The sequence below is a fragment of the Choloepus didactylus genome, chromosome 2 (assembly GCF_015220235.1).
Source record: "Choloepus didactylus isolate mChoDid1 chromosome 2, mChoDid1.pri, whole genome shotgun sequence".
In the NCBI taxonomy this organism is placed as follows: Eukaryota; Metazoa; Chordata; class Mammalia; order Pilosa; family Megalonychidae; genus Choloepus; species Choloepus didactylus.
In genome coordinates, this window is record NC_051308.1 from 9086733 (window position 1) to 9106030 (window position 19298).

General features: G+C 36.5%; 1 long non-coding RNA gene across 2 annotated transcripts in view; it reads right to left on the reverse strand.

The window, feature by feature from the left end:
• LOC119521696 overlaps positions 1–9223 on the reverse strand; it is a 385052-nt gene extending 375829 nt beyond the window's left edge. For both annotated transcript variants that reach the window (XR_005214400.1, XR_005214399.1), the window contains exon 1: positions 8911–9223. This is a non-coding gene — a long non-coding RNA (uncharacterized LOC119521696). The remainder of the gene's footprint in view (positions 1–8910) is intronic.
• Positions 9224–19298: the final 10075 nt, after the last annotated feature.

The window sequence follows — 19298 nt, forward strand, 5'->3', positions numbered from 1 at the left end:
AGTTGAAGCCCCTGCGAGTCGAGGAAATTGGTGAAATCTGTTTCCTTCTCAGGCTTTCTCTGCACAGACCATACCAGGAACTCACAGAAAAGAGTGGAAAGAATCCTAATTCCTAAGAAATTGTCCCTTGAGGTACAGACCTGGAGGAGGGAAACAGCAAGCAGACCCTTTCCCCTATCTCCTCCATGAAACAGAAACCTTAATCTATAGAAAAAAAGGGAAGACAAACACTGTTGCTCTTAAAACACCAGTGAAAAGCGATGGCAGCTGGTAGAAGAGAATCACTTTACCTGTACATGAGGGACAGGAATACATGCTGGGACCAGAACTACAGCCAGAGGAGGATTGGGGGCACTAAAAAGGAAATGCTTCTGAGTTTTAGAAACACAGTGCCTACCTAAAACTGAGGTTTAATCAGAACAATAGAGGATCCCTATACATTACTCCATCACCTCAAGACAAACTAGCATTGAGTAATAGCAATGGTGGAATACTCCTGGGAGAGGGACAGAGAGGGACAGGAGCATAGAAGAGATTTTCTGTGCAGCACAACACAAAAGGAACACCTAAAGCTGAGGATGGAGCATACATTAAGGGAAATAACCCTCAGGCAAATTTATTCCCACCATAAATACAGGATATAATTAGAAAAATTTGAAGCCTGTGGTACACTGAAAATAACTACAGCAACAATAAACCTCAAACCCGGTCCAATTCCTAACTAGCTTAGTTTAAATCCCTGCACCAAAAGGTATAGCAGAGAAAAGGGTGTTCTTAGTCTCTACTGCTTACACAAGATGTCCAGTGTGATGGTTAAATTCATGTGTCAACTTGGCTAGGTTATGGTGTCCAGTTGTTTGGTCAAGCAAGCACCAGCCAGATTGCTACTATGAGGGTATTTCATAGATGGATTTATATCATTATCAACTGATTGCATCTATGGCTAACCACATCTACAACAAAGGAGATCACCCTCAGCAATGGAGGGAGTCTCCTCATCCAATCACTTGGAGGTCTTAGAGCTAGAACTGAGGATTTCAGAAGTCAGAAAGAAAATTTCTGCTTTTCTTCAGCCAGCCAACTTCTGGGGAGTTCAACACCACCTTCACTGGAGTTTTTGGCTTGCAGGCTGGCCTACAGAGTCCAGACCATCAGATTCCAGAATCACCTTTTCTGAAGTTTCCAGCTTGCGGCCTGCCCTACAGAATTCGGACCTGCCAATCCGCACATTCTCATGAGCCAATTCCTAGAATAAATCTCTTTATATTAACACACACACACACACACACACACACACACACACACAGAGCTTATCAGTTCTCATTCTCTGAAGAACCCTGACTAATACATCTAGATTTCCAAAAAAAATTATCAGGGATATGAAGAGGCACACACACACAAAAAAAGCACAATCCAAAAGCGCATCAGAACCAGATTCAGAAATGACACCAACGGTGGAACTATCTCATAGGGAATTTTAAATAACAATGATTAATATGTTAAAGGAAAGGGAAAAGGTGGCAAACATAAAAGATCAGATGAGAATTTCAGCAGAGAGATTGAAACTTAAAGAATCAAATGGAAATGCTATAAATTTTTTAAAAAGAAAAATGAAGAATGTCTTCAATGGAATTATTAGTAGATTCAATCAGCTAAGGAAATAATGAGTTAAAAGGTCAACAGAAATTACCCAAATTTAAACATAAAAAGAAAAATGCATTCATACACATACATACACGCATAAATGTACCCTTTAACATATATTTACAATGCCAAAAACAATAAACAATGAAAAATCTTGAAGGCATACAGAACAATAAGTCACATTATATACAGAGAAATAAACATAAGAATGAAGCAGATTTCTCATCAAAATTCTTACAGCAAGAAGATAAAGGAATGAAATCTTAAAATAAAAATAAGGCTGTGAACCCAGAATACTATACACAACAAAATTGAAAATGAGGGAGAAATACGTATTTTGCAGACAAATACTAAGAGAATTCATTGCCAGAAAACCTACTCTATAAGAAATATTAAATGAAGTTCTATAGAAAGAAGGAATATGATACCAGACAGACACATAGATCTATCCAAAGAAATGAAGGACACCAGAAATGAAATAAATCAAGGTGCAATAAAATGTTTTGCTTATTTTTAATTGTTTGAAAAGATAACTGATGGTCAAAAGGAAAAATAATTGTCTTGTATTATGTGTTTATAGTATATAAAAAAGAAAATATATGACAACAATAGCACAAAGGATGGAGGGAGGAATTGAGAATGTATTTTTGCAACATCCTTACATTATACATGAAGCAGTATAATATTGTTTTAATGTAGACTTTGATTAAATGAAAGATGTATATTGTAAACCCTAGGGCAACTACTTAAAAAAATTTAAGAATTATATAAATAATGTCAAGAGGAGATAGTTGAATTTTAAATGTTCAATGAACACAAGAAAAGGCATGAAAAAAAGTATTAACAAAACAGATGGAACAAATTAAAAACTGCTAACAATATGAAAGATTTTAATCCAACCATATCAGTGATCACATTAAATGTGAATGTTCTAAACACACTAGTAAAACAACAAAGATTGACAGATTATATAAAAAAGCAAGGCCCAGCTACATGCTATCTACGAGAAATCCCCTTTAAATAAAAAGATATTTAAAAAGTAAACGGATGGAAAAAAGATATACCACGCAAACACTAACAAAGAGAAAGTTGAAATGACTATATCAATACCAAAGTAGACTCAAGAATGTTATAAAGGATTAAGAGAGATATTATGTGATGATAAAGGGGTCAATTTTTCAAGAAGATATAACAATCCTAATGTGGATGCACCTAACAACAGAGTTTCAGAATATATGATGCAAAAAACTGATAGAAATGAAAGGAAAAAGAGAAAACTCCAAAATTATAGTTGGCAAATCAACAGAAAAAGTACATGAAAATCAGTAAAGATACAGGAGATCTGACTAACATGATCAATCAAACTGACCTAATTGATATTTATAGAACATTCCACCCAGCAGAAGCAGAATGCACATTCTTTATAAATGCACATAGAACATTAATCGAGAGAACATATTCAGCCATCCAACAAAACTCAAAAGAGTACAAGTCATACAAAGTCTGTTCTCAAACTATAATGCAATTAAACTAGAAATCAATAATAGAAAGATATCTAGAACATCCCCAAATATTTGTAAATTAAACAATATGCTTGTTAAATAACTCATGAATCAAAAAGGAAATCTTAAGGAAAATATTTAGAATATTTCAAACTCAACAAAAATGAAAATCCAGTTTAACAAAATCTGTGGGAAGCAACCAAAGCAGTGCTTAGAGAGAAATTTATAGCATCAATCAAATGCTTGTATTAGAAAAGAAGAAAAGTCTCAAATCAGTAATCTAAATTTCCACCTTATAAAACTAGAAAAGAAGAGCAAAGTAAACCTAACACAAGCAGAAGGAAGGAAGTAATTAAGATAAGAGGAGAAATCAGTGACATTAAAAACAGAAAACTGAAGGCATAATAAAGACATTTTCAGACAAACAGAATCTGACAAAATTCATCATCAGCAGATCCACCTTAATGGAAATGCTAAAGCAAGTTCTCGAGGCAAAAGCAAAATAATCCCAAATGAAAACATGGAGATACAGTTTATTAATTACTATAGCTGCAGTAACAACTTATCAGCAACTTAGTATCTTAAAACAACATAATTTATTATCTTACAGTTTAGTGGTCGGAAGTCCAAACTGGGTCTCACGGGGCTAAAATCAAGGTGCCAGCAGGAACATGTTCCTTTGGAAACTCTAGTGGTAAATTAATTTCTTTGTCCTTTCCAGTTTTTGAGGTCACCCACATTACTTGACTCACGGCCCATCCCTCCATCTTCAAAGCCAGTAACATTGGGTTGAGTCCTTCTCACATTGCAATTTCATTGGTTCTTTCTCTTCTGCCTCCCACTTCTACTTTTAAGAATTCTCATGATTACAATGGGCCCACCCAGATAATCCTGGGTAATCTTCATATTTCAAGGTTGATTTATTAGCACCTTAATTCCATTTGAAACCTTAATTCCCCATTGCCACGCAAGGTAACATATTTACAGGTTCTGTGTAGGATTAGGGTGTCGATATCTTGGAGGCGGGGACATTATTCTGCCAACCACATACAGGAAGAAATGAAGAGCAACAAAAAGGGTGAATAGATGGATAAATCTAAAAGAATATTGCTAATAACAATGATGTTTTATGGAGTTTTAAATATAGGTAGAATTTTAAAACATGAAATGAATGGCACAAAAAGGCAGGATTGGAAATAAATGGAGGTACCTTCATCTGTGGTCTGTGTGTTGTCCAGGAAGAGAACAAGGCATGACTCCACTTGATTTTAATAAGACAGTGATTTTTTAATCTCTAGGCCCTTGGGTAACCAGTAAAAGAATGTACAACTAACAATAGAGCGGGGACATGGAGTAATTTTTAAATACTTAATCCAAAATTAGGCAAGAAAAGAGATTAAAAGGAACATAGAATAGGTAGAACAAATGGGAAAAAATCCTAAGGTGGCAGATTTAAAATCTAAAGAATACCATTTGAAAAAGTATGGTCCAGAAAATGTGAGTAAATTATCTACAATCACAGAGTTTACTCATGGCAGAGAGCAACCATCATCTGTACAGCGTTTCCTTCTCCACCATTTCCTGTACTCCACTGCCTACAATCTCCTGGTGATGGAATCCCCTTTTCTCCAAGGCAGCCCCCATCTTTCTGGGACTGTTTCAGCTTCATGGAAAGCTCTCTCCTTCTATATTTGTTTGTTGTGGTCATGCATAGCATGTCAAATAAAATTTACCTGCATTGTAAATGGCCAAAAGCAATTGTCTGTACCTGAGCCCTAATATAATGGCAGCTGAGTGTGCTTGACTTCGAGAGCAGCATAGCACACAGAAGTGCATTTCATAGCAAATCACTCACCTCAAGTGAAGTAACCATTCGCAGGCCCATACAGAATCCATTGTGCACTCAGAAACATCCCACGCAAAGCCGTGAATACTTGCATTAGTGCTAATTAATCTAAGGTAGCATGAGCTCAGAGAAGCCCTGTGTTTGCTCTCGAGAATAAAAGGGAAGGTAGGTGTTGTGAGGAAGGAGAAAGAAAAATATCTTTTTGCCTTCTAAACAGAAACCGACTCCAGTGGCTTGATGACTGTTTTAAGAATGAGTGACCACTTCCTCCTTTCTCCTCTTTAAATATTTTATTTGAATCATCTAAACTACACAACAGAAAAAAAAAAGGGGAGACAGAGAATGGTTTAAAAAAACAAGGTCATTGATATTGCGGGACAGATCACCACGGAGAAGGGCTTATCAACATGCCAGTCATTAGCCGTGCTTTCTTTAGTTTAGCCAAAGCTTAAATAAGGCAGCATCTAAAAATGCCAACATTCTACTTTCCCGTCCCAAAGAGATCCATGTCCACGAATGGGGTGAGACAGTTCAGATACGGTACAATAAACGAATCTCTGGCACCCCTTCATATTTTAAATCATAATATGCTTGATTTTTATGCTTCCAATGGCTTTTCTATTCTCCCTTTAATATATCCTTCCCACTGCCATTTTATCTTCTACTACTTTTCAACTTTGTTCCATGATTACTGTGCTTTTGGAAAAAAATCATGACCATTGGTTCCTTCTACACTACAGTAAATGAAAAATAAAGGTGGAAGCAGCACCTACCTCAGCTTTCCCTTCCCTAACATCATCCTGCCTCCTAGAGATGCTTGTCATTCAGTTCAACCAACTCTTATTGAGGCCCATTCTGTTCACTGCTAGGATTTAAGACCTGGCCCCCTATCCTCAAGCAGCTCTCAGCCCAGGGGGGACAAAGACATGTAAGCAAGCACTGCGGTGGCGATGAAGATACGGCTGGCCCCAGACTAGCTCATGCAGTAGACCACTGCTTCCCAGAGACCGAGAGAGGATATGAGCACAAGCCAAGGCCACTGCTAACGACCCCAACAGTAACACACACCCAGAGGGAGCACGTTTTTCCTATGAAAACCAACTCACCCATTCTCCCTTATGCTTCCATCAGAAACCATTTCAAATAGCCACTGGAACTCTCATACACTGCTGGTGGGAAAACAAAATGGTAAGGTCAATTTGGAAAACTGCTTTGCAGATTCACTCTACAAACCAGTAATTCTACTCCTAGATTTTTACCCAAGAGAAAGGAAAATTTATGACCATGCAAACACACTTGTATTTGGATGTTTATAGCAGCTGTATCCATTTTTTAGCTAAAAAATAGAAACAACTGAAATGCCATCAACCATTGATAAGACTAATAAAACGCTACTCAGAAATAAAAACGAACAAACTACTGGTACACATAACAACATGGATGTAAGGAGCCACACCCACTTACCCAGACACAGACATCCACAATTTCAAGAATAAAAACTTCAAGGTGGAGGAAAAAACACCTGCATATGCTTTGCATAAGCCGTTTTTGATCTGAAACCTTTGGAGGTTCAAAAACTATATGAATATTTTAGAACTGTTTCCTAAAAGTTGAAACCAAGAACTTTCCCCTTTTTTAAGACCCCGAATACCATCAGAATAATGACCAATAATACAGGTAAACATGATTGGATCATGGCCAGCCCCGGTTTACTTTTTAATTGATGTTGTTGATGTTGTTTTTCTGAAAACAATGAGACACTCACATACTAATAAGGTAATTATGAGGAGGCTAGACCAGTGTCCATCAAATTACTGTCATAAAATTAATCCATGCTACACTATTAATATGCTCAAATCCCAAGGATTTTAGAAACAACCCAAATTAGGGTTGAATTCCAGGTCTTTGCATCATAATAGTAATGACAGCAAAGCATCAAGGCATCACGGCACCTGGACCAAAGACTTTTACTTTCCCTTTTCTTTAATCGAGAAAATTGAAGCAACAGTCAACTGCACTGCCAGAAGATGTATTGTTTTAAAAATGTCTGAGTAGTCCTGGTCCTTCTAGCTGGTATGATGTACTTGGCTTCAGGTGGTAGGTACAGATGGGCTTTCCCAAGACCCACATGGGAATCACCTGGCAAGTATCCAATTTGGAGGGGGTGGGGGTGGGAAGGCAGTTTCTAATCCCTGTTCTTTCCTCCCTTGGTAAGAGATGGTCTTTTGGGGCATTCAGTCACTTGAGATACTGAGGGGTAGGTGACACCTGTTTCTAATTGAATCATAAAACAGCAAGCAAATACAATTTCTAAACACAGAGAAACTTATAAGAAGGAAATGTGCCAATGTTAGTATTCTTATCTCATGTTGCAAGACGTGGATATCTTTGGGAAAAGAATTCATAGTTCTTGGTATAACTTGATTAAGGATGGTGACTATTTATTTCTCTTGTCCCCAAAATAAGGAAAAAGAATCATTACACAGTGATATCAGGGGATCTCAAGATTTTTGCAAGGGTCTCCAATAACATCAAAGTATTTGCATTTTTTTTTCAAAACGATACTCGGGTGACAGGAAAGGATTAACTTCTGATGATAGGAGTTTTAGACACATTTGCAGTCTTGGAGTTTGGGAATTATTTGAGAATAAGTCATTTTAAATCCCACCCTATAATTTGAAAGATAAACACGTCAATTTTCTTGTCATAACATCACCTTATATGTCGGAAGGAGCACTAGACAGTGGGTCAGTGCCCGGCTATGAAATCTGCTAACTCTGCACCCTTAACAAAGTCATTAACTCATCTGGCTTGTTTCCTCTAATATGAAATAATATTTAGACCAAAGTTTCTCAAATGTTAATATGCATCAGAATTACCTGGGAGTCTATGTAAAATGCAAATTCCTGGGCTGTCCCCAGAAACCTGATTGGTCAGGGGTGAAGCCTAGGAATCCAGGAATCTGCATTTTTTTTTAATTCTCCTCAGGTGACTCTATGCATTTGGGCTGTGGATCTGAAAATCACTCTGCCAGATGATATTTGATGTTTATTCCAGCTGAACATTTTATGATATTGCCATTTATAAGTGAGGCTACAGTAGGAAGTGGTATCACTGAAGCCAATATTGCTATCAACACTCAAAGCAGAGCAAAATATAAAGAAATAACAGTTTTAGGGAGAAGGCTTTGAGTCTATAGCCAGAAATATTCTGGCAATTTTTTTCAGCATTTTACATTTTAACAACCAGAACACATTTTTTAAAGTATCATCATATTTGATCTTTGCAACTGAAAAATTTACTTTTAAACAGATAATCTGCATTTAACTATAAAGATGAAAAATAACATCCTTTGCCCTGTTATTCTCCTGAGAATTGTGCACATTTTTTACATTAGATATTTAACATAGAATAAACATCAGAATCAACCTTTAAAGTCTATGGGTAGACAGGGAGGTTTCATTGCAGCAGGGATCTTATTGATCATTCCAATATCCTAATACCATTCCCTAAAAAACTGATCTCCCCCCAGGATGGCTGAAACCTGAAATTCCACAATAGTGGTTTTCTTCCTTCATTCCTAACCAGTGCCCATGACTACAGTGGTTTGCAGGCACCCGCGATGGAGGAAATACACTAAGCCTGGGATGAAAATAAGTGACTCTACCATTTCCCCAGCATCTGCCTATGCAGACGTTGCTAGTTGATCATGTTATTCTTCCCACCAAGCAAATAAAAGACCCCAAAATCTTCAACTCAATGCTTAGGGCAGCCACTTTCATTTGACTGAAGTTGCATAAATTTAGTCCACCACTTATAATTTTCATTCAGTAAATCTGTATTGTAGTCTACTATGGGCCAGGAAGTACGCTCAGATAATTTCCTGAAACGAGGATAAAGGAGGATAGGAAAACATACGAAAGGCGGGAGTTTCCGGGTAAGATGGCGGAGTCGGGAGCTTCAAGATTCAGCTCGTCCTCAAGCTCAGCTAGGAATCAGTCAGGAACTGTCCGAAACAATTGTTCAGGGGCTCCGGAGACCGGAAGAACGCTGTACCCCATCCAGGAAGAGCGGAAGGAAGAGACTGGGAACCTGGAGTGAAGAGCAGCGAGGAAAGCTCTCCCCACTCCCGAGGAGGCCGCCCCGGGTTCCAGTCCGTGACTGGAAATCAAAGTCCTCTTCCCGAAGAATGGGGCGGCGGGCCACGGCTGAGCATCAACTAGTGCGGCTTTTGATTGGTGAATTCAGAATGCTGGGTCTGGGCTTTGAGGGCAGCTACAGTCTCAGCCTGCCCAGGACAAAAGCTGCAGCAGCCTCTGTTTCAGCCGCACCTCTGCCCGGGATGGAAGTGGAGGGAATTTAAAGTCACAGTGCCCTATTAGGGCTGCGGGGAACAGTTTGCTGAGGGGCAGTCCTTCCACAAGAAAAAGTGGTGGGGTGGGGGGCAAGGATCAGCACAGTTTGCAACTTTTGATTAGTGAATTCAGATTGCTGGGTCCCAGCTCTGTGTTAAGGCACAGTACCAACCTTACTTAGCACTGCGAGGAGCAGTGATAAAGAGCACCAATTGCTGGGCACGCCAGGAAATCACAGATTCGGGGGGGCATCAAGGAGAAGTCTGGCGTCTGTTCTCGTTTGCTAATGCTGCCCTTATGCAAAATACCAGAAATGGATTGGCTTTTATAAAAGGGGTTTATTTGGATACAAATTTACAGTCTGAAGGCCATAAAAGTGTCTAATCAAAGGCATCAACACAAGTACTCCTTCACAGGCGGATGGTCAATGGCGTCCAGAAAACCTGTTAGCTGGGAAGACACGTGGCTGGCATCTGCTAATCCTGGGTTGTGTTCCAGCTCCTCTCTCAGCTGCTCTGCTTTCTTCAAAATGTTGCTCTTGGGGTGTTTTGTCCTCTCTTAGCTTCTCCAGAGCAAACACTGGGCTAACATCCCCAAAGTGTCAGCCAAAGTCTGCTTTTAACAGTCATCTCCAAAATGTCTCTCTAAGCTGCAGCAGCGAGCTTCTTCTGTCTGAGCTCTTATATAGGACTCCAGTAATCTAATCAAGACCCATGCTGAATGTGTGGGGCCACACCTCCATGGAAATAATCTGATCAAAATTATCACCTACAGTTGAGTGAGTCACATCTCCATGGAAACAACCTAATCCGAATATCCCACAAGATTGGATTAAAAGATCATGGCTTTTTCTTGGGAGGCATAATATATCCAAACTGGCACAGCATTCTTCCAGATCTCCTACCCAGGGCACACTGGAACCAATCTATGCCCCCTTCATGGGTCTCTGACCCTGTTTTGACTGAGAAATATGACTTGAGAAAATCCTCTCCAGGGCAACCCTCCTTGCAGAATTTGCCCTCCAGATACAAGCAGCTAGAGGCAATGAAAGGAGTATTAAAAAAAAAAAAAAAAACCTATAGAAGAAAATAAAAAACAAATACAACAGATCAACATTCCCAAAAAAGGAATAGGGTAAAGGAAGCTTTCTCCTGGGGGGTGAAAAAAATAGCACAAATAGTGCAATCTCAAAAATTGTACTGTATATCCAGGGCAAGAAACAGATGAATAAGAACTGAAAAAATCAGTTAAACATGAGCTATTCTAAAGGTCTAGAATAAGTTGAACCAAGTGTCAAAGAAATGCCTTAGCACAAAGTCAGTCAACAAGAAAACCCTAAAGGGTATGGGATGTTTTGGGTTTTCTCCTCTTTTTTTTTTTTTTCTGTTTTTCCTTTTTTTTCCCCTGGAGCAATGAAAATGTTCTAAAATTGATTGTGGTGAAGAATCCACAATTCTGTGATAATACTGTGAGCCATTGATTGTATACTTGGGATGAATTTTATGATGTATGAATATATCTCAATAAAATTGCATTAAAAATATTAATAGCAAAAAAATGGGTAAAAGACTCGAATAGACATTTTTTCCAAAGAGGAAATATAAATCACTAAAAAGCACATAAAAAGATGCTCAGCATCACTAGCTATTAGGGAAATGAAAATCAAAACCGCAATGAGATATCATTTCACATCTACTAGACTGGTCACTATTAAAAAACAGAAAATTACAAGTGTTGAAGAGGATGTGAGAAAATAGGAACACTGATTCACTGCTGGTGGGTATGTAAAATGGTGCAGCCACTGTGGAAGACAGTTTGGCAGTTCCTCAGGGAGCTAAGTATAGAATTACCATATGACCCGGCAATCCCACTGCTGGGTGTATACACAGAAAACTGAGAGCTGGGACACGAACAGGTATTTGCACACTGATGTTCATAGGGGAATTATTCACAATTGCCAAAATATTGAAGCCACCCAAGTGTCCATCAAATTATGAATGGATAAACAAAATGTGGTTTATACATACAATGGAATATTATTCAGAAAGAAGGAATGAAGTCTTGATGCATGCAACAAAATAGATGAAACTTGAGGACATTATGTTGAGTGAAATAAGCAGGACTCAATAGGACAAACATTGTATGATCTCACTAATATGATGTCATTATAATAGGTAATTCATAGAGTTAAAATCTAGAATATAGGTTACCAGGAGATAGAATGAGAGTAAAGAATGGGTAGCTGGTGCTTAATTTGTGCAGAATTTTTAATTTGATTGATTATAAATGTTTGGAGATGGATAGAGGTGATGGTAGCACATTATTGTGAGTGTAATTAACAGTGCTGGATTACTTGTGCAATTGTGGTTGAAAGGAGAAGGTTAGGGTTGTGTATGTCACTAGAAGGAAAACTAGAGGTTAAAACATGGGGATAACATAGTGAACCTTGTTGTGGATGATGACGGTGGTTAACAGTCAAATGTAAGGATGCTCTTTTATGAACTAGAACAAAAGTATATCACTATTACAAGGTGTTAACAATAGGGTGGTATATGGTGAAAAAAATACACCTACTGTAAACTATGCACTGTAGTTAACAGTAATATTTTAATATCCTTTCATAGGTTGTAACAAGGTACCATACCAATGCTAAGTGTCAAAAATTAGGGGGTAGAAGGGGTATCGAGTTTTTCTTTCTGGAGCAATGATAATATTCTATAATTGATTGTGGTGATGAATACTGCAAGTCATGGACTGTACACTTTGGAGGACTGTATGATGTGTGAATATATCTCAGTAAAACTGCTTTTCTAAAATATGTATATACACACACACACACACACACATACAAAAGGCATTCAAGAAAAACTTTGTCCTACTTCACAATTTTGCCTAAAGTTGGCCTCGGTAAAGATACAGATTGTGCCCATTGATAGGAAAATGGACACATAAATTGTCATATATTCATCCAGTGGAATAATACCCAGCAGTAAAAATTAACTACAGCTATATGTGTCAACATGGATAAAACTTAGAATATTATGAGTGATTGAAAAAGAAAAAAAGTAGTCCCAGAAGACTGAGTGAGGAACATAGAAGGAAGGAAAGGAGCTGAGCATGTACATAGACATAAGTAATTACAGTTGCTCTATTTACTGGGGTAGGTGGTAGGTTTTCAGTTATTCGTTACACTACAATAAATAAATAAGGACCATGCACAGATTAAAAATGAGATTGTGTCATGAAATGAGATTGTGACTATAACAATTCTGTGACTAAGGTCCATTTGGGAAGAGAAAGGACTTATTGTAGCAATTTTGTCAAGGAAATCAGACGAAAGCTCATAAAAGCTACTGCCTCGGGCTTCCTGGACTAAACATGTTGTGAGAGGAAGGGATCATGGATCCACTTTACAGGAAGAATTCTACAAGAGCAGCAGTCTAGACAAGAAGCATTACAGAAAAGGCTTGAAAAAAAATTCTAGGAGCCAAAAGACCTTAGCCAATTTGATAAGTCAATCCATTCTACTCACATTGTTGTACAATGATGTAAACTTTTATGTTTATTTTTATTTTGGTAACATATATATACCCAAAATTTCTCCTTTTAACCACATTCAAATATACAATTCAGTGGTCTTCATTACATTCACAATATTGTGCTACACCATTACCATCCAGTACCAGAACTTTTCCATCATCCAAAATGGAAACTTGATACCAATTAAGCATTAAACTCTCCACTCTCTCCTCCTACCCCAGCCCCTGGTAACCTGTATTTTAGTTTCTGACTCTATGACTTTGTTTCTTCTAATTATTTCATGTAGTGAGATCATACGATATCTGTCCTTTTGTGTCTGGTTTATTTCACACAACATGATGTCTTCAAGGTTCATCCATGTTTTTGCATGTATCAGGACTTCATTCTTTTATTAAAACCGAATAATATTCCATGGTATTTATATACTGCATTTTGATTATCCTTTCATTTGTTGATAGATACTTGGGTTGCTTCCATCTTTTGGGAATTGTGAATAATGTCACTACGAACATTGGTGTGCAAATACCTGTTCAAGTCCCTACTTTCAATACTTTGAGTATATATCTAGAAGCAGGATTGCCAGGTCATACAGTAATTCTATACTTAACTTTCTGAGGAACTGACAAACTTTTTTCCATAGTGGCTGTACCATTTTACAATTCCTTGAACAATGTATGAGTGTTCTGTTTCTCCAAAACACTGTCTAACACTTGTTATGTTCTGTTTTTATAACAGTAGTCATTCTTGTAGGTATGAAATTGTATCTGATTGTGGTTTTTATCTGCATTTCCCTAATGGCAAATAACATTGAGCACCTTTTCATGTGCTCTTTGGCCATTTGTATATCTTCTTTGGAGAAATGTCCATTCAGTCTTTCGTCCATTTTTAAATTGGATTGTTTGTCCTTTTGTTGTTGATTTGTAGTGTTACTGTATATAGTCTGGATATTAAACCCTTATCAGATATGTTGTTTCCAAATATTTTCTCCTATTCTGTAAGTAGTCTTTTTAATTTCAGGACAAACTCCTTTGATGCAAAAAAGATTTTCATTTTGATGAAGACCTATTAATATATTTTCTTGTGTTGCTCCTGCTTTGGATGTAAAGTTTAAGAAACTATTGCTTAACAGAGGATACAAAAGATGCTTCCTTGTGTTTTCTCCTAGGAGTTTTACAGTTTGAGTTCTTGTATTTAGGTCTTTGATCCATTTTGAGTTAATTTTTGTGCATGATGTGAGGAAGGAATTCACATTCATATTTTGCATATGAATATACAGTTTTCCCAGAACCATTTGTTGAGGAGATTATTTTTTTTTCCCATTGAGTGGACTTGGCACTCTTGTCAAAACTCAACTGATGAATGCACAACTATATGATGATACTGTGAACAACTGATTGTACACTTTGGATGATTGTATGGTATGTGAATGTATCTCAATAAGATTGCATTTTAAAAACTTAATTGAGCACAGTTGTGAGGGTTTATTTCTGAATCCTTAATTCGATTCCATTGGCCTGTATATTTGTTCTTATGTCAGCACCATGCTGTTTTGATTACTGTAACTTGAGAATAAGTTTTAAAATCAGGAAGTGTGAGTCCTCCAACCTCATTCTTCTTTTCAAGATGGTTTTGACTATTTGGGCCTCCTTAAAGTTCAATATAAATTTGATGATTGGCTTTTCCATTTCTGCAAAAAAGGCTGATAGTATTTTGATTGGGATTGTGTTCAATCTGTACATCACTTTGGGGAGAATTGGCCTCTTAACAATATTTAGTCTTCCAGCTTGAACACATAATGTGCTTCCATTTATTTGGGATTTCTTCAATTTCTTTTAGCAATGTATTTTAGTTTCCCATGTATAAATCCTTTACATCCTTCATTAAATTTATTCTTATATATGTGATTCTTTAGTAGCTATTGTAAATGGAATTTCTTTGTGTGTGTGCTTGTATTTTTTTCTGGTGAAGAAACACTACTGATTTTTGCATGCTGATCTTGTACCCTGCCACTTTGCTTTGTTTGTTTATTAGCTCTAGTTGTTTGTTGTGGACTTTTCAGGATTTTCTATGTATAGGATTATGCCATCTGTAAATAGGGAAAGTTTTACTTCTTCCTTTCCAAATTGAATGCCTTTTATTTCTTTTTCTTGCTTAATTGCTCTGGCTAGAACTTCCACTACAGTGTTGAATAAAATTGGTGATAGTCAGCATCCTTGTCTTGTTCCTGATCTTAGAAGGAAAGCATTTAGTCTTTCACCATTGAGTTTCAGGTTAGCTGAGTGTTTTTCATATATGTCCTTTATCATGCTAAGGAAATTTCCTTCCATTTCTAGTTTTCTCAATTATCAAGAAAAGGTACTAAAGTTTGTCAAATGCCTTTTCTGTGTCAGTTGAGATGATCATGCTTTTTTCTTCATTCTATTTATGTGATGTGTTACACTCATTGATTTTCTTATGGTAAAACACCCTTACATACATGGGATAAATCCACTTGATCATAGTGTATAATTCTTTTAAAGTGCTGTTGAATTTGATTGCCAGTATTTTGTGGAGAATTTTTGAATCTATATTCATAAGGGTTATTGGCAATTTTCTTTTCTTGTGGCATCCTTCTCTGACTTTGGTATTAGGATGATGTTGGCCCTATAGACTGTCAGGAAGTGTTCCCTCCTCTTGAGTTTTTTTGGAAGAGTTTCAGCAGCATTGGTGCTAATTCTTCTTGAAGTATTTGGTAAATTCACCAGTGAAGCCATCTGGTCCTCAGCTTTTCTTTGTTGGCAAATTTTTGAAAATTGATTCAATCTCTTTGTTTGTTCTTGTTTTATTGAGATATTCTATTTCTTCTTGGATCAGTATAGGTATTTTAGTGTTTCCAGGAATTTGCCCATTTCATCTGGGTTATCTAATATGTTGGCATACAGTTATTCACAGTATGCCCATTAAACCTGTTTATTTCTGAGGTGTCAGTAGTAATGTTCCCCCTTTAATTTCAGATTCAGTTATTTGCATCCTCTTTTTCTCTTTGTCAATCTAAATAAGGTTTGTAGATTTTATTGATCTTTTCTAAGAATGAACTTTTGGTTTCATTGATTGTACTGTTTTTTTAAATTCTCTGTTTCATTTATCCCCACTATATTTGTTATTTCCTTCCTTCTGCTCTCTTTCAGTTTAGTTCGCCCTTCTTTTTCTAGATCCTCCAGTTGTGAGGTTGGATCTTCTATTTGAGATCTTTCTTCTTTTTTAATGTAACCACTTAGAGCTATAACTTTTCCTCTTAGCAGTGCTTTTGCTGCATCCCATAAGTTTGACATGTTGAGTTTTCATTTTCAGTTGCCTCATGATATTTCCTAATTTCCCTTGTGATTTCTTCTTTGACCCATTAGTTGTATAACAATGCATTATTTAATTTCCACATATTTGTGAATTTTTCAGTTCTCCTCTATTAATTCTAGCTTCAATCATTGTGGTTCAGAAGATATATTGTATAATTTCCAACTTTTTAAATTTATTGAGACTTGTTTTGTGACCTAACAAATGGTCCTTCCTGGAGAATGACCCAAGTGCACTTGAGAAGAATATATATTCTGCTGCCACTGGGTAAACTGTTCCATATGTGTCTGGTAGGTCTAGTTGGTTTATAGTAATATTCAAGTCTTCCATTCCCTTATTGATCTTCTGTCTAGTTCTATCCATCATTAGAAGTGCTGCATTGAATTCTCCTACTATTAATATAGAGCCCAATAGTTCTCCCTTCTAAAATCTGTCAATATTTGCTTCATATATTTTGGGGTTCTGATGTTAGGGGCATATATATATTTATAAATATTGTGGGGTTTTTTTGTTGAATTGAGTATATAGTACCCTTTGTCCCTCATAATAGTTTTTTACTTAGTCTATTCTATCTGATATTAGTATAGTTACCCCAGCTCTCTTTTGCTTACTACTTGCATGGTATGTTTTTTTCCATTATTTTCCTTTCAACCTACTTGTGTCTTTGACTTTAAGGTGAGAGTTTTATAAACAGCTGTTAGTTAGGTCATGCTTTTTATCCATTAGGCCAATCTCTGCCCTTTGACTAGAGAGTTTAATCCACTTACATTTAAAGTAACTACTGATGAGGCAGAACTTTCTTCTTCCATGTGGTTATTTGGTATTTGTGAGTATTATACCTTCTTTGTCCCTCAATTCTCTTAATGCCTACTTTCATATTTATTTGATTTTTTTAAGTGTATCATTTTGAGTCCTTTCTCATTTCTTTCTGTATATATTTTTCACATATCTTCTTTGTGGTTGCCCTGGGACTTAAATTTAACATCCTAAATCTCTATCACTTTTGATCTGAAACTGACTTAACTCCAATAGCACACAGATACACTGTTCCTGTATTCCTCCATTCCCCCACCTTTTTTTTTTGTACTTATTACAAATTATATCTTTACACATTGTGTTCTAAAACCATAGACTTATCATTATTTTTATGCATTAGCATTTTAGAACCTGTAAAAAAAAAGTGGAGCTACATAAAGTACCAGCAATTATAATTACCCATATCGTTAACTTTACCAGAGGCTTTTATTTGTTTATGCCATTCAATTCCCTGTCTATTATCCTTTCTTTCCAGTCTGAAGAACAACCTTTAGCATTGCTTATAGGGCAGATCTAGTGGTGATAAACCCCCTCAGCTTTTGTTTATCTGGGAATGTCTTATTCTCTCCCTCATTTTTGAAAGGAAGTCCCACTGAATATAAAATTCTTGGTTGGTAATTGTTTTCTTTCACCACTTTAAGTATTTCAACCCACTGTCTTCTCTCCTTTATGGGTTCTGATGAGAAATCAGCACTTAATCAAAATGGAACTCCCTTGGATCTAACATGTTGCTTTTTTCTTGCAGCTTTCCAAACTCTTTCCTTGTCCTTGTCATATAGCAGTTCAACTACTACTATGTGTGTGGGCATTGTTCTCTTCAAGTTTATCCTATTTGGGGTTTGTTGGGATTCTTGAATGTGCATATTCATGTTTCATTAGATTTAGGAAATTTACTGCCATTATTTCTTTGAATATTCTTTCTTCCCCCTTCTCTCTTTCTTCTTCTTCTGGGGTCCCCATAATATGTGCTTTGATATGCTTTATGTTGTCTTACAAGTTTCTTAGGTTTTGTTCATTTTTATTTTCTTTCATTCTTTTTATTACCTTCTGCTCCTCAGCCTGAATCATTTCAACTGTCCTGTCTCACGGTTCACTGATTCTTTCTTCTGCCAGCTCCAGTCTGCTACTGAAACCCTCTAGGAAATTTTGCATTTCAGTTATTGTAGCCTTTAACCCCAGTATTTCTATTTTCCTTTTTCAATTTTCTATCTCTTTACTGATAGTCTCATACTGTTCATTCATTGTGTTCCTGATATCCCTTAGTTCTTTGTGTTTTCCTCTATCTCCCTGATCATACTGAGGATAATTTTTTGAAAGTATTTGTCTGGTATGTTCCAAGTCTGGTCTTCTTCAATGATTATTTCTGGATTTTTATTTTTATTTTTTCCTTTGGCTGGGTCAACATTTCCTTTTTCATTGTTGTTCTTAATCTTTTGCTGCACAGTGTACATTTTAATATTTTAAAGTGTTAAAATACTTTAAATCTCTGGGATTTAGTCCCTGAGCTACATGCTCCTAAAGTTTAAATCCAGCTAATGATATGATAGAGATTTCCTTGGGTGCCAGGAGCTAACAAAAACAAACAAACACATAAAACATCTTTCACAGTCTTTGCGAATTGACTGATTGGCAGCAGATATTTATCCATATTTTCTTTAATTTTGAAAGGAAGTTTGGAATACTTTAAAGAGCATCTTAGTTTTGAATTTGCTAGAATAAATACAAGAAGTGTTATATATTGTGTTTCTAAAAGAACAAGAGCACTATATTAACAGATTGACAGTATTCATAGGTTAATTAGGAAATCTATTGCTGCTGTTAAGAAATTTGGCATATTTTAATTTAGATTGACACTCCTCAAGATATAGGTATAAGTGATGTTCACTCAGTAATAGTGAGATGTCACAGAGTCTGAGAAAGACTGATGTCTAGAGTGAGCTTACCAGCAAGTAAGAAATAAAATGTGTTCTGGGTCACTATGGAAGTTTTCAAATCAAAGTAGTCTTTGAAAAAGTATTCAGGGTATGAAATTGATGCACTCTTGAGAACAGATAAAAGAAAGGAGTTAAAAAGAAAGGGTTCTTAAACTGATTGAAACTAGTTAAAAAGGAATCACCTAACCAGGTTTCTGTTGTGGCTAACATTTTATATATGATCACCACAGCTGGAAGGGAAGGGTTAGAAAGGCCTCCTAATTTTTTATTTTGTTATCTACTGAACTAAATTTTAAAGAATCACATAAAAGAATTGATTCTTGGCAGAAGC